This window comes from Rosa rugosa, chromosome 5, assembly GCF_958449725.1.
Source record: "Rosa rugosa chromosome 5, drRosRugo1.1, whole genome shotgun sequence".
NCBI lineage: Eukaryota > Viridiplantae > Streptophyta > Magnoliopsida > Rosales > Rosaceae > Rosa > Rosa rugosa.
The window spans coordinates 41252771-41267527 of NC_084824.1; the positions used below are offsets into that span (position 1 = coordinate 41252771).

Sequence of the window (14757 nt, forward strand, 5' to 3'; positions counted from 1 at the left end):
TGGACCTCCAATGGAAGTGTCTGGGCCTTGATAATCATATACTATCAGTTCGCTGTCAAAAGGCAAGGGAACATGAAAAGTAAAATATCAGATCAAGAAATGCCCACATACTATCACTGCAAGATAACCCCGACTTCTCTGTAATGGAAATTTGCTTATAAGAATGATGCAGCACAAACATCTCAGGATTACAAAGACCCTCATGATTTATACACTTAGACCAACTCTATTAGAATAGACTGAACAAAAGAATTTGAATCCTCAAGCTACAACTATGTAATAAGCAAACATGAACGACGACATTCTGAAAATGCAGAACAACAATCTTGGCAATGTTATTAGAAAAGATGAATCCTTATTGAATTCTTATAGATCTAAAGGGTTGTCTCTATGGCAATCAGCCACTCCGAAACAAAAGGCACCATTCATCATTGTATTGTCCACCTCTAATATTTACTTCTTTTCTACTATGATATAGTAAGGAAGACAGATTACCTAGTTCCAGAATACAATCATCAGCAAGTGAATCAAAAAATTTAAAAATGAAAAATCTAGACCCTTTTGCATAGACATAACAATTTAGCTTCAACAACTCAGGAAGGCTCCCTCAAATTGGAAATTAAACAACTTGAAAAATAGTACCATAGTAAGAGATGACATGTTCGAAAGAGATTCATTGCCTTTCTTGATCTCACAATTTCTAGATCAAGTGATTGAAATAATTTACACAAAAGACATAAATAAAATAAGAGTATTCTGTTAAATAAAATACAGTACCAAACAAAACCACATGGCAAGGATCAAAATCAAGCTGGAGAGCCCCCTTTAGCTCACTATCTTAAACATTTAATGGCTTCAAGTGTATCCAGAACCTTGGTGCCCAACCACATCCTTTTGTTATGACCGCCCACGATTAAAATATGTTCTAAGTAGATAATGATACTAAACTTTCATGAAGTATAGGAAAATAAATTGCCTTTATTTAGGTAACTTCATATCTCCTATGAAATTTACAATATCATGATAGCTCGACATTTACTACCTATTTCAATTTGGTTAAATTTAACCAAAAAATACATTACTATGAAGTATAATATGAACATTATAATGCAGTCTCATTCGAAACCAATAAGGGAAAACAAAGCATAAAATTGGAAAATTGTAAGTAGAAAACCTAAGCTCAGAACAAAAAGTTCTGGGGGAAAAAGAGAACACCTAGCAGAACCCATGTCATTTCTCTTGGCAACATCTTCAATTGCTTTTCTATTCTCTTTGTATATCTGAAGCAAAAGCCCAAAGAAAACCAACATTCAACACACCCATTAATCCAAATTCCATCATCCAGAAATCCAAACCATCATACAGGCATGCACAGAGTACCCAAATTTAAACACAACTGTACAAAATATAGTACATTCAAATATTCAGATATTTACAATCATTGGAAAGAGAAATTGCACCACAATTATCAGTACAAATCAAAAAGAAGACAGATCAAAATGAATCCAATTTCAATCAGTCGAGATGGGTGTTCACAAAAGGAGCCAAATTTACCTCAGTACTCAAGCAGAGCAACCTTTGATTCTTAAAAAGAAACGCAATTTCATCAAAGCTAATGATGAAACAAGTAAAACTTACAAGACCCATTGATTATACTTGAATAAAAGGCAGCAAGAAGCAAACCAATTCATGCCAGCTTGGATCCACTGCTGTTCTTCCAGCCAAATCGGAATCGTCCCTCAACGTAAGACTCCATAGCCCAAGAAGTCGTTTCTCTTCGCTGCTCGAAGAACAGGAATTGAAAACTGGAAAAACAGAAAAAAATCGAAGTCGATTAATTAGTGAGATTGTAGTACCTTCGGCTTCAGTAATAGAGATAGTGGAGAGTCTGATGAATCGATCTCTTAAAGCTCACTCACTGAATCGAAGTGATCGGAGTCGAAGATGAGGTCGGAGAGGTGGGTAGTGCGGTGGTTTATGAGGGGGTCGCGAATGAGTTTGAGACAGCGAGTTAGGGTTTCAATGATTGAAGAAGCCCGAGAAACCACCCCCCCCCCTTTTTCCTCGTCCTTCAAATCTCCAAATTGAAAACCCTAATTGAGTATATCGAACCCTAATTCGAGTGTATTTAGAAGATGGGTTTTGAGGAGAAGATGGGTTTCAAGAAGAAGAGGGGTTCTGCTTTGAGAAGAAGAAAATGGGTTTTGTTGTTTCTCTCGAAGACTAGCTGGCTAAATGTTGGAAACAGCTAAGTGGGATGAGGGAAAAGGGGCCTTAAGTTTAGTTTTTGATTTGTATAACCAATTCAGACAACACACAAAATAATTTCGGTTGTTTGATAATATACAATGAAATTTCAACTTAGAGATCCTACTAGCAAATCTCCCGCCTAGTGCAAAGGGACAAACTCATTTTTCCCGCCTAGGATTACCATCGCACATTCACACAAAAAAAATAAGTCATTCCGCTATAGGAGCTTACAATCGTGTACCAGCATTTCACTCAAATATTGGCCTTTTTGGGGCTACTCACTCACATTTTGGGGTACATGTGATTTTCTTCCAAACTTGCACAACGGAAACAAAAAAATGCGTTGTATGTTATTTTGCAACTTACTCTCATACAACATATACAACAATACTGTTGTGCAAGGTGAGTCAAAATTTCGACCCAAATTTGAGCAAGGTGAGGGGGAAATTTTTTTTACATTCAGACAACAGACAAATCCTTAAAACTGTTGTACAATAATCTTGGACCCAAAAAAATTGATGTACGACCTCTTTATACAACGCCAATCTCATTAAACCTGTTGTGTGAAGCAGTTTCAGTGATCACACAACGGAATTTTTTTTTTCATTGTCTAAAAAGTGTAGTGTGATGCAGTTTTTGGCATAGTATAGTATAATGGCCATGTAAAAAAATCTCTTAACAAAAAAAAATCAGAAAAATCAGGTGTTAATTGAAAAAGTAATTGGGCTGGGCTTCAACTTCTGCTCAGAAGCGAGGCCCCATAGGGCAAGTATATATAAAAGAAGAGCCACCGATGGAAGATAGAGATAGGTATAGCGGTGAACCCTAAAGGGTTTTTGTCCATTTACCCCATTTCTAGGGATTTTTTTTCCCACTTACCCCATTAAGTTTTTTTTAATTCCCCCTTACCGAAAACACTCTAAGGAAGTCTTCCCTAATACCCCATTAATTTTTTTTAAAGATTATTTTACCCTCACCTTTTTGTTACTTAGAGAGAGAGAGAAACCATAGGAGACTTCACTGGAGCCCTGTCACCTGTTGCCAAATTCCGGTCAACGGTCGCAGGATTATGGTCAACTTTCGCCTGAATCCGGTCACTAATCACCGGCCGCCGCCGACCGAACTTTTCTGGAAACCTCGCTGGAGGTTCCCAAAGAGGTTGTCGGAGATTTCATAGGTCGCCGGAAAAGTTTATTGCCCCCAATAGACGTATATTGCCCTCCAATACATAGAACTTTCGGTTGTCAGAATGGGAACTAATCTTTCTAAAATCAGACAAATAACACTTTGATTAAAGAAAAAAACGAACAGATTATTTCAATTCAAAACGTCTATTGCCCCACAATAGACATTCAAAACATTCAAAACGTCATAGGTCGCGGGAAAGGTTTATTGCCCCTAATAGACATCTATTGCCCTTAAAAAAAAAAAAAAATCTGATTTAGGCACCCAGAAATGCTTTGGGCACCAAATTGGAGCAAACCCACTAGAAATCGGGTCGGATCTTGGGTGCAACTAAGGGATCCCCGTCTTTGTCATTGTCGGAGAGACCGGTTCCCATCAAAACAAGGCGACGTGGTGGCGGAGCCTAGAATAGGAGATCTTCTTCATGTGGCAACAAAGCTTCGGAGCATGAGCAAGGCAACATGGCCGGGAAGAACAGTGAGCGGAGACGGCCTGGGTCGAGCTCCGGAGCCGTAGGAGAGAAAGAGAGAGAGATCACCTGGGTCGATCGCCGGAATTGGAGGAGAGAGAGAGAAAGAGACGGCCTGGGTCGATCACCGGAGCTGGAGGAGACACTATTCACCACTTTTTGATGTTTGTTTTCACCTGTTGGGTCATTGGGTCACCATAATAACCAAATTAAAGTAAACCAGCAAAAGGTTAGAGGCTAAAACATTTGAATTGATCAATTGATTTCACTCGTTTCATAAGCCTTCGAAGTCCCACTGATTCGAATTAACAATCCATAATAAAAGATTGAAAACTAAACAAGGGTAGTACTCAATGAACCGATCATGGCCTTCAATTTTGTGTTCGATTCTTCGAGAGAGTGAGTTTTGATAGCCGCCCCGGCCTAATGACGATCCCAAAACCCAATTACAGACAAAACCCTAGATCATTATTTCCTTTTCACAGCCGATCATGGCATCAGTGTGGTGCAAGTTCAAGGAGGCGTGCAGATAGAATGAACATGGATTGAGGATGGCGACATTATTCTTTTTTGGAATTTACACCATCTTCAAACTCAAGGTCAGTCTAGACTATAATATCATACATTTTTTCCTCTAAACAATAAAACAATTTTCCACATGCGATTGCATGTGTCAATAAAGACTAGTATAATGGCCATGTAAAAAAAAATCTCTTATAGTTAGGGCTGGGACTGTACGGGTTTGCCGAAAAAAAGTAAGAACAGAGACCAAACCGATGGGACAAAATTCGGGTCGGTTTGATGATTTCTAAACACTGAAACCGAGCAAAACCCGAACCGACAAGAATCGGTTCGGTTTCAGGATTCCTCAATTCCATTTATGCTTGAATCCCGATCTAAACCTATTTGAAAATCAGGGTATATTTTGTTGATGGTAGTTAGGGGTGTGAAAAACATGGTACAAACCGGCCAAACCGACCGATAAATATGGTTTGGTTAAGGTTTTTTAACTTTAAAAATTGAAAGCCGGTTCAATACCGAACCAAACCATTTATGAATTGGGTTGGTTTGGTTTCTCTTTTGCTTATACCGGGGAACCCGAACCGACCGGTATGTTTGAAATATAATAAGAAAAAATTTTAAATTTATATATATATATATATATATATATATTAATATATTTATATATATTCATTTGTCCAGTTGTTCCAAGTTCTAAATATCCAATTATAACTTTATTCTCAAATGATATACTACCATATCGAATCCAATGCCCAAAGGCCTAGAAGTCTATAATATATAATCGCTACGATTAATCTGATCCTCTCATATCACATATCTCAATCTCTCATTCTCTAACCTTTAATACTACCATATTAAGCTAGTATTTATAGCTAAGCCATCAAATATGTCAATCACTTTGAATCTATTCTAGATTTTGGTTTTGAATATTGGTTTTGGATTTGATTATTGTATTTTAAATTTAGATTATATATGCTTATTTGATATAATTTTTATTTTTTAGATTGTAGAATTTTTTTTCATAAATAGTATGTTAATATAATATAGATTAAAACCGCCTAACCGACCGAACCAAACCATCTTTAATTGGATTGGATTGGATCGGATTAAGCTTATTTTTTTTTAATGACCGGTTGTCCAAAATGCTTAAACCGCTCACTTTAGTATAAAGACGGTTTAAAGTCAAAACCAATCCAACCCAATCCGTGTGCAGCCCTAATGGTAGTCGTTGAATGAAGTAATATGACATTTTGGCTTCACAACGCATGCCTAGAACACAAATTCATGCAATAGATCTGGAGAGATCTCGATACCAGTAGTTACGAAAAGAAGAGATCGAAGATCGGTTCAAGTTAAAATATGCCTCTATTAATCTGGTACAGCCTCTATAAGACTGGAATAGTTGCTACGAAGAAGAAGCTAGTAATCTGGTACAGCCTCTATAAGACTGGAATAGTTGCTACGAAGAAGAAGTGAATAAGGAGGAGGAGGAGAGAAGAAGAAGAATGGTTGCGGCTAAGAGGGAACAGATGGGAGTATGATTAAAAAGAAAAAGAGAATAGAGAGAGAATGAGAGATGATGGCAATCCGATACAGAGAGAAATAGGAGTCTGTGAGGGTAGGGTTGTATTTTATTAGAGAAAAGGATAGTATATAGGCAAGTCTATCATAAGCACATGAGCTTGCAAATTAAAATACTGCCACAATGCCACCTAATCATATAATGTGCAGGAGAAAGTGTAATTATATATTGAAAAAGTAATTGGGCGGGCTTCAGCTTCTGCTCAGAAGCGAGGCCCCGTAGGGCAAGTATAAAAGAAGAGCCACCGATGGAAGCTAGAGATAGAGATAGCGGCGAACCCTAAAATACCTAAGCTTTTTCTGCAGAGACGCAATGGTTTCGGTGAATACTGTTATGGTGATGATCGGCGCTGGAGGCGTAGGAATTACTATGTATTTGTCGTGTGAAGAACTCTGTCGTATCGTGAAGAGGAGAGTAGAGAAAAGAAAGGCAACAGCACCATCCCCCTTTGTTAACCAACTGTCACCGTCTGCTGTGAAGCCATGTAAGAATTCTCTCTTTTCGTATAATTGTTAAAGATTTACAGATACATGTTCATTTTAGATCTACAAATACAAATTTGTTTGCTTTCTCTTTTAGTTCGGTGTTATAATCCTTCAGTATTCATATATTTTCATATATTTGCAAGATTCCTTGATATGAATTTTAATCCATGTAAGAATTCTCTCTTTTCGTATCGTTGTTAAAGATTTACAGATACATGTTGTTAATTTTATTTCTACAAATTCGTTTGCTTTATCTTTTACTACGTTTAGTTTGGTGTTATAATCCTTCAGTATTCATATATTTGCTAGATTCCTTGATATGAATTTTAATCCATGTAAGAATTCTCTCTTTCTCGTTTCCTTGTTAAAGATTTATAGATACATGTTTTTAATTTTAGATCTACAAATACAAATTTGTTTGTTATCTTTAGATACAAATTCCTGAAGTATTCATATATTAATTCCAAACAAAAAATCTCTATTTCAAACTGTTCGATCTCACCGATGTTGTGCTTAATACTCTCTGAATTTACCTGTTGTATGATTGAATGGATGGCTATTATATTCTGTTTTGGTTGTCCTTAGAATTGTAAATTAGGTATTAGCTGCATCTTAGCTCATCTGTTTGTAGGCTGCTTGTTAGCTGTTGCAGTTTCCTCCGTTTCTTTTTCACTCTTTTAACCTTTGTTTGCATCAACTCAAGCTCTCATCTCTATTTCGAAATTCTGGGTCTTGAATTTAACACAATGTCTTTCACTTTTATCGATGGACACAGCAAGACCAAAATTGTTGTCTATGTTAAGTTGTTAACATTATCACAATGAAATTTTGCTGCTTGTTTATTACTGTTCATGTTTTTTTTTTCTTGTTCATTTTTGAAATCTGATTCGAATGGATAAGAAGCTAGTGAATTTCTAATTAGCTAGCTGCGGTATGCTATTCATCTTCTTCTTTTTCCTCGTTATCCAATGATATAGCATTATAATTTTAACATTTCTAACCTTTAATGCTGACAGGAATGATGCTCCATAACAAGGAGTCGAGAAGTCTAATGTTCAGCGATGATTAGTTAGCATGAGTGTTGGGTGTGTGTGTCGTGGATATCTTTTGGTTCCCGAAACTCAAAACTATGTTTTTATTTATTACGATTGTATAGACTAAAAAATATGAGGCTTGATTCTCGATTCCTGACATTGTTATATTAATGATATTTAGTGATTATGATTAGTAAACATCGTTCATTAACCAAGTAAGCAGCAATAATGTTGGCATTGGCAATTTCAAAATCCGTGTATTGTGGGATTTTGTTCTTTCTTGTGATGAGAAATGCTCTGTTTTTGCCTACCTAAAGGCAGGGTTTATTACTATGTTTATAAGAACATTGCTCCCAGCATGAAAAAGCTTCGCTTCAAAGGGCATAGACTCGAGCCATCAGTTTCTAGACCCATGTCACCCTTCCATACCAACTCATCTGAAAAATCAATGGTTCATCAAGTATAAACTGTTTCGGAACCATCGGACAGAGAGTAATGTTGGTCCATGAACTTACGAGCTCAGGACTCCGAGGCAAACCATTAGCAATGCTTGTTTTCTAAAAGGAGTAACCATGAACTTTGTAAAAATGTAGCAATTAGTATATAACTTATTTCTATCATATTATAATTGCATACTCCATTTTCTCTATCAAATACCTTTGGAATACATAGGTTACATCAGTTCCAAGGTTTCTGTATCATCAGGGTGCTCTCTTATCTCCCTCTCCAAGTAGAGCTTCAGTGTCAACCATCAAGACCAAGTTCGTTAGCTAACAAATTTACAGCTTGCTCATAAAATCATTCAGGCCTCTCACAGATTTCTCTCATGTGGTTCAAGCCATGGAGAAAAAGTCAAAGAACTCCTTTTCTGTGTCAAATTTCAAGCTTGCGCCAGCTTTTGTCCCCTGCAACCGAAAGGTCCTAACATTAAGTCAACTCCGAAACATATACAAGTCTAAAGAAAATGCCCCAAAACGAACAGGTTTGTTACCCGTTTACCGTGGCTGGAAACAGCCCCGTATTGTCAACCTAGAATCATTTAGATTCTGCCAGTAACCTCGACCTGCAATTCAGATATCAGAAGCCTAGCCGGTTTTAGTCAGTTTCTCACCAAATGAACCTCCTATTCAGCACAGCATTCTCTGTCCAACTTTAGTCCGAATGCAAATATTTCCAGCGGGTAGACCTACCAAAAACGAAAACAAAGCATATATAGACACTAAAAAATTGCATAAAGCACACCATCGAACCAACTTGAGAAAAGATGTACAATTTTACAACTATATACGTTCCTATAAGACTACAAAAATTCTGGTATGGAATGAAAATTTTTGATAATAAAAGATCTTAAAATTTGGTGATATTAAAAGAAAATGATAAGAGATATCTATGTGGTGTAGCAGCTCTCGTCCAGGATATATATAAAGCCCAAAATGACAGCAGGGGACCCTGGAATCCTATCCCCTAAATGAGATTGGGCGTTTTTATTTTTCAATTTCTGTTTACAATTGGACCTGTGAACAATTGGGCCGAAGTGCAGAACCTGTACATGCCTAGATTTGAGCAAAGCAGCGATGCCACTCACAAGATCTGGAACTTCACTCTCCTTGCAATATATAAATGACAGATACATGTTCTAGCTACCCAAATGCCATTGTTCTAGTTACTCATCTTGATTTGATTCTCCCTTTTTGTGATGGAAAGGCGAGGTTCAAATGTTATCACTAGTTGTAACTTGTAAGATGTGATCACCTGTGATTCTGTGAAATTGCAACGAATAATTAAAACTAGCATCAAAGAAATTAGAAGATGACTGAGGTAGCTAGCAAGGCAACTCACCTTTGATAACATTCCACTATTGATACGTTGCCAGACTCCCTTTTTCCTTCCTGCATTCTTCTTATCTTATCTGTACAGAGAGACAATTCATTAGAGAAAGATGAGGGTTATGAGGCAAGTGTGCGTGAATATGAGGGCAAGTGAGTTTGTTCTGTCCAATGCCATTGACTACAGAATTTTAGAATAGAGAAGCATACTTGTCCAAAAGGCAACAGTATGGTGCCAAACTTTGTTCCATACATACAAGAACTCACAATAAAAGCTAAATACTTGTCAAGGAAATGCAATCACCAAATTACCATTTCAAGTTTCAGACACTTAAATCAGTCACCAACAATGATCACTAGTGCTATTGCAATGAAACCTATTTAACCGAATTGATAGTCACTCACCCGAGCGTCTACAGCTTTAACGTTAGTGGTACTGAGGCATACTTCCTCCTCTAGCCATGCCGTTCCAGATGACCCAAACTCATTCATCTTCCCTGAAATGTCGCACGCCAAACTTAAACACCAAATTTGATGGAAGAATTTATCATAGTGAATTTCTCCACTGAAAGCTAACAGCTACAAAAGCATAGATAGTCTGACACAGCTTTATATCATGGGCCATATATTCATCTATACAGTATGACAGACAAAATACCTCAAGCAATGACAATGCAGTACTCAGATTTACACTACACAGGCATATCATGGTGGCATTTCAACAATCCTCGAGACAGTAACAGCAAGCTAAGCCTGTATACCAAAAAAAGTTAATTATGTCTAAAAGAAATTCTACTACAGCAACAAGAATATAATCTGAAATTTGTCCAACAAGTATCATACATATGACTAATGAGGATCCAATAGAAAATTTAAAGACTTGTAAATTAAGTTTGTCATTGCAAGAACAGAAACTATTGAGTTTAAAATATCAACTCCTTTTTTGGTGTTGGTGTCTTGTGTTTAAGGACAAGCATAAATTAACAGAGAGATAGAGAGAGTAATGTTGCAGAGAGAATGGAGATTCAAGTGTGTTTATTCATCTCATTCAAGGAGGTATTTATAGGAATACAATTGAGGTGTGAAATGCTTAAAGAAATGATACAACTTGGATGACAGCTCCATTTCTAGCTTTCTCATGTGGCATTGTGGCTGTGATGATAGAGATAACCATGCTTGTTCCTCTTTGGCATAAAGCTTATCATATAGGTCACTATACCTATCTTTACACTTAAGCATCTCTCTATATACTCAAGTATATATATCCTATACATGAAATAGACATATAAACTATGACAACAATAATCATGTATACTACAACACTCCCCCTTGGATATTTCATGTCAATAGTATTGTCTAGGCCGTGCGCTTCGAAATTGCCTCGTTAAAAACCTTGCCAAGTAATAAAACCCTGTGGGAAAAAACAACCTTGGTCGAAGGAGAAAAAGAGCACAACGCATATATGTTGAATCAAAACATCTTCAGGATGTAGCATAAGTGGGGCGACCATGCTAAGGATGTGCCTCGTTAAAACCTTGCCAGGTAACAAAACCCAGTGGGACAAAATAACCCTGGACGAAGGACAAAAAGAGTACACGATGGTCAAGTAGGTATGCATCTGGATACTCCCCCTGATTTCAACATCTCTTTGTGTCTCCCAAACGTGGTGCTTATCTCGTTGCCTCATTAAAAACCTTGCCGAGTAATAAAAACCTTGTGGGACAAAAATAACCTCGGTCGAAAGGGAAAAAGAGCACAACACACTCTTCACGTTTTGAGACCATATATGTAGACATCTACCCCTCTGATTGATCTTTGAGGAGAGTCTGTTATTGCTGATTTTATGCTTGATGTTGTCGCTTTTGATGCAGTCTTGCTTCATTTGTTTCAAAATAAGCAGCATTATCTTAAATGCTTGTAGGCTCATCTGTGGTAGACTTCAAACCACAACTGTTCGAACATGCGTAACTATGGATCCAGTCCATATACATTCACGAACTACTTCGTGAAGAGCAATAATCTCTGCATTGTTCGAAGATATAACGACTAAGGTCTATTCTGTAGACCTTCAAGATATCGCGGTCTTTACTCATGGTGAACACTTCACCAGTTTGGGAAGGCCTTTATATGGGTCAACAGATACCCAATATCAGCAAAACCTTCCAAAACACTTAGGTCGTTTTGGGGTAGGGATAGAAAACACAGGCCAGCGTTTGGCGGCGTTTCTGGTGTGTGATGGGTCTGATTCCATCATCTCTTTGTAGGGATAGAATAAGCTCATATCGATCGTACATCTCAAGTATCGAAAGATATCAATCTAATGGTGTCGCGTTGGCGCAGAGCTATACCTTTAGCTAACAAGTTTATGTCAAAACGAGATGTCCAGTCTTGTGCATTGAGCTAAGTACAATAATGCGCCTATTCGCACTTCTGCCTCTTGCACATCTTCGTCTGATCATCCTTCAGACGAAGAGGATCCTTTTCAGGATCAAGACTACGAACGATCATGGGGTGCTTGAAGGCTTGACCTTTGTCAAAATGCCTAAGCATCTATCAACACGGTGCTCAAGTTCCAAATTGAGGCATAATCGTGTTCCCCAAAAATCCTTCATCTCAAACTCAGATTTCAAGTGTTCAGCGGTTTCCCTTAACTCTTTAAGGGCTTCTAATGAAGATCATGTCCAACATGAAAACCGCGATAGAATCCGAAACTTGTTTATGGAAACGCGCGGGCATATCCCTTCCCAATCAAGTAGTCACTTTTAGTGAGCGTTTCAATTCTATTGCAAACGCGCTCCGTGGTCTAGAGCCACTTGATTTGGGTAACTAAAGTTTCACTATGAATTTTCATGTATATTCCGTATCTAGATCCCCATAGAGATACGTAGTGACCACATTTATAAGCTGCATGTTCAGTTATTTGGAAACTACCAAACTGACAGGGTAGTGGAGTGCAATGACATCCATTACGAGAGAATATGTCTCATCGTAGTCAATTCCAGGGCTTTCTGTGAGAAGCCTTGCGCCATAAGGCGAGATTGCCATCTCTTTTTCTCAACACGCTTTCTAACGAAGACCCATTAGTCAATAGGTTTTATGTAAGGAGGTGTTGGCATCACTGGCTCAAAGACCTTCCTCTTCGTTTAACCTGGATCACATCTTTCCATTTAGGCCAAATTTCTCTACGTTGGTATTCATGCTTCAACGGAGCGTGGTTCGATATCATCAATCTCAACAAACTCATGCGCATCAAAATGCGCATCTACATCATCAATTATGATGGAGTTTCTATTCCACGTCTTATGTACACTAGTGTAATTTTCATAGAGCTCTATATTCTCAGGAATAGGTTCTGACGTTGAGGCGTCCCCCAACGATAACCATAATCCAGAAGATACTCATGAGACGGATGTTGAGTGTCGATGATCTAAGGATGCCAAAATATCCTTCGAATCCACGGGCTTCCCACGCATCCTAGCTGGGGCCATGGTCTGTAACGCCAGAGTGCCACTTTCTATGGCGTTGGCGCCTTGCCTACCTCTGTGTAGGGTGGCGCTACGTCCTCTTATAGGGACGTCATTCCTTGCAGGCATTTTTGCAGTAAATGTGTGTGATCTCGTCACTTTAATAGGGATTGAGATGAGACATAGTGGGGACAGACCACGACAATTCCTGTCGTTCCTGCTGAACATTCGTGTTCTTATCTCCCCCTGACGACGGGAAGACTGTCTCATCAAAGTGACATCCGTAAATCAGACGGTAAGGAGATCGCCTTGCAAGGGCATTAAGTGGCGGACGATTGTTGGAGTCTCAATTCCAACTAAGTTGCTCACTTGTTTTTAAGGACCTACCATAGGCGCTGTGGCGGCGCAATTGGCACATAAATGGCTCACTCGAATGTGCGTAAGTACAAAATATTTGTACCCAGTCACTAGCTGTAACGCAGGAATACATTGAGTGGCGGTAGGTCATAGAGGAATTAGCATAGTTGTATGCGATATTGCATCACCCCAAGCGGATATAAAAAGATTGGTGCGCATCGCCAATGTCTGAACTACCATCGTAGTTATGTCCGCGAGACCTTTTGGGCGTGTATATGGGAATGTGATGTCCAACATCAGTCCCTTTGCAATAACCATCGAAAGTCTTCGATGTAAACTCTCTAGCATAGGCAAACCCAATTGACCTAAGGATGACGGGGGGTGAGCCCGTTGTCATATGATTTGTGCTAGGAGTATAGCATACGTAGGTTTTACGAGTGGATAATAGCACAACACGTGATCAGTGTGTTTGCGTGTCAACCAACATCATGAGATATTTAAACGTCCGCAAGTTGGTTGAATAGGTCCACAAATATCACCTTAGATTCTTTGCAAGAATGGTATATTTTATTTAGTGTCCTTTGCATAGGATGGTCTCGATCCTATCTTTGCTAAAGAGCAAGTTTTGCAAAACGAAGTAACTCTTTGGACCAATCTTTGGTTCGTACTTCTTTTCGTTTTGAGGAATAGATGTTCGTAAATTCTTTAATATACGGAACATCATATCACGACCTGGATATCCCAAACGGTCTTGCCAAAGCCTATATGTGTCGGAATCCCATAAGTCATCTCTTCTGACATGGTTTGATTCAATGGCTCGAATAGTGGTTGCATACAACCCACTAGAGTGACACATAAGTTTCTCTAATACTCGTTAATGTCCGTAGTCATTAGAGGTAATGCAAAGGAATTCTTGTCCATTCTCACAATGTGTTTCCACATGAAAACTATTGGCTCTTTATATAAAGTTCGGAATTTAACAACACTTTATTAATAAGGAAAATAGCCAATGATTACATCAAAGTTTTCCAAAGTCTATTCCATAATAAAATCAAACTTTAGACAAATTGTAGTTACTCAATCCGTTTGGTAACTCCAATGAAATATGACCAGGAAAGTAGAGAGATGTTGGTGGAGCGAGGCTCGCTTAAGTACCCCGATCTCAATTACTTTCCTAGACATCATACTACATTGGATGCGCCACATGAGAAAGAGTTTTAATACAATTGTCATTTGACTAAGGCACATTTGCCATTCTTGGAAAATAGAAAGGACTATTCTAATCAAAGTCTGCGGCATCCTCGTGCTCTTTATCTGCAGCTTTGAAGTCCTCAGTGGTGAGAGTGATATCTTCACCATCTTCTTCTTCAGCAAGGTTGGCTTCTTGCTCCCTTGTTTCCCTGTACTCCTTGTAGCGTGCAGCTAGTTGAGTACTTGCCTGGCATTGCCTAAACCAATGCTCGGTTGAACCACATCGATGACACATGTCATTGTGGTTGCCTCCCTTGATTTGAGGTGCAGGTGGTGCACGTTGTGGATATTCCCTGGGCGGGTTGTTACTGCTACTACCACGGCGTATGGTG

General features: G+C 38.5%; 1 long non-coding RNA gene across 1 annotated transcript; it reads left to right on the plus strand.

Annotated features, from left to right (window-relative positions):
* Window positions 1–6200: 6200 nt before the first annotated feature.
* LOC133712923 (uncharacterized) lies at window positions 6201–7746 on the plus strand. The gene is made up of 2 exons (XR_009847663.1): window positions 6201–6492; window positions 7510–7746. It is a non-coding gene; the product is annotated as an uncharacterized LOC133712923 (long non-coding RNA).
* The last annotated feature ends 7011 nt before the right edge of the window (window positions 7747–14757 follow it).